A 2,008-nucleotide genomic window follows, 5' to 3' on the forward strand; every position below is an offset into this window, starting at 1 on the left:
ATTGAATGGCTGCGTCATGGCTTCAGCAGCTGACAAACAGCGGGCGAGTTGTTTATAAAAGCATTCTGGGAAAGGTTCCTGCAAGGGCTGGGCTGAGATCAAGGCAGTTACTGGTAAAGACAGGTCCTGTTAGAAAGCATGTAAAGTCTTACTTTTAAGGAAGGAAGGGCTGGATCTGGTTGAAACATCATGCAGTGCTACAAGCCTGGAGCCAGGTGTGTATCCTTGTGTTGATGATATAGCTAGAACTTTGAAAACGACTCAGCAGCCTCTGCTGGGATTAGAGCTTTCAGGAGAGCTCAGCTCCCTTGTGAGTACCAAAATGAGACTAGACAGAGTTTCAAAGGGCTCAGCACACTGGGAGCAGAGCCCTCTCTGGCTTATTTCAGTGCCTTAAACAGGAGTTAAGCATCTGTGGAAGATCGTGCTCCACGCTCAGGTGCCAGCCCCTTGAAAATCAGGACTTGAGCTCTTCTGAAACCTATGTTTTAAAAACTGGGCTGCAAGTTTGGTGTTAGTGACAATGTTCCTGCTAATCTTTCCCATCCATGTGTGCAATTACATTTTATGTGCACTGAGGCATGTGTGAATGCGCACCACCAGGACAAACACACACCTAGCTGTTGGTGCTTTGCTAATCAGCTGGGTGGCATGTACAACCACTCAGCAGAAATTCACAAGTGCACGGTTTACCCAAACTACTGGTTAGCAGCTTCCTTCGTTTAGCATGTCACAGGAGGACATTCCATAGGTGCGCTCACCAGAATGCAGAAAATATCAGGTTACGTGAGCTGAGCTGCTCCTTCAAAGAGTGGGGAACGACATGTTTTACGGCTTCTCTAAATCTCTCTAGTGTAGAAACTGGATTGAAAGTTTCATGAACGTTTTGTGTGCCTGCCAATCATTTCTGGTTCCAAAGGGGTCAGAAAAGCCACAACAAGAGCATCTGTTTCGGACTTAGGGCCCTGCAAAGGGAATTGCCATATACTTGGATAATCCCGGCAAGTGACCTGCCACTATGTGCTGCAAGGGATGGCAAAAAAAAAAAAAAAAAAATTAAGGTCACTGCCAATCAGACCAGAGAAAAAAATTCCCAAACACACACATGACGCTAAGTTAGACCTGAAGGAGGTGAGCCACAAGCAAGCAGCTGAGAGACTTCTCAGCAGCCTCTCAGCCCACCTTTGGCAGTTCCCAGCTGTGGTCATCTCCGATGCCAAAAAGCAAAACAAAATGAGAATTTACACAGGGCTGGGGAGCCCTTCCTGACCTCTGCAGGTGACTGGCTGAAGCCCTAATATGAAACTAGGCAACATGAAACGTGAACTAGTAGGGATCCTATCCCTATAAGGAATCCCGGTGCACAATCCCTCTTGTGCTGCTTACCATGCCACTCTCCATGGTGGGAGGCTGGTCTTAACCAAGAGATATAACATTGAACTACCAGCTGCATGTGAAGGCTCCAGGTTGGTTCAATGGGCACACTCTAAATAAAAATGCCCCAGAATGCCCCAGTGCTTACACCCCAGGGACTCTGGAAGAACTGGAAGTTTTAGGGAAAAGATATAGGGTGACCATCCGTCTCATATTTGATGGAATGGTCCTGTATTTGGGATGCCAAAAAGGCACCCTGACTTATTTTTTAAAAGGGAGTTTGTCCTGTATTTGGGCTCTCCCCGATGACCTTTTCTGCCAGCAGCTGCACAGGCGCAGTTGCTGGCAGGAGTCACTTCCCTGAGTCTTGGGGAAAGCGAGGAGTGCATGCGAGACTGCAGCGTGCCTGCCACTTCCCTGGAGCTACCAGGAAGCGCTGGGGGATGCTGCTTCCCTGGGGCTCCTGGGGAGGGCTGGTGGCTGCCAACTCCCTCCTGGCTCCCCAGGGCTTGGAGGAACTGCCCTTTCCCCCAACATCTCCCTGTCACGTATTTGGGACAGGGAGATATGGGCACCCTAAAAAGATACCACTGAGTGAGAAAGATACCTCTGCCATGAAACTAGTCAGTGCTAC

This window comes from Carettochelys insculpta, chromosome 16 (assembly GCF_033958435.1).
Source record: "Carettochelys insculpta isolate YL-2023 chromosome 16, ASM3395843v1, whole genome shotgun sequence".
Taxonomy (NCBI): domain Eukaryota; kingdom Metazoa; phylum Chordata; order Testudines; family Carettochelyidae; genus Carettochelys; species Carettochelys insculpta.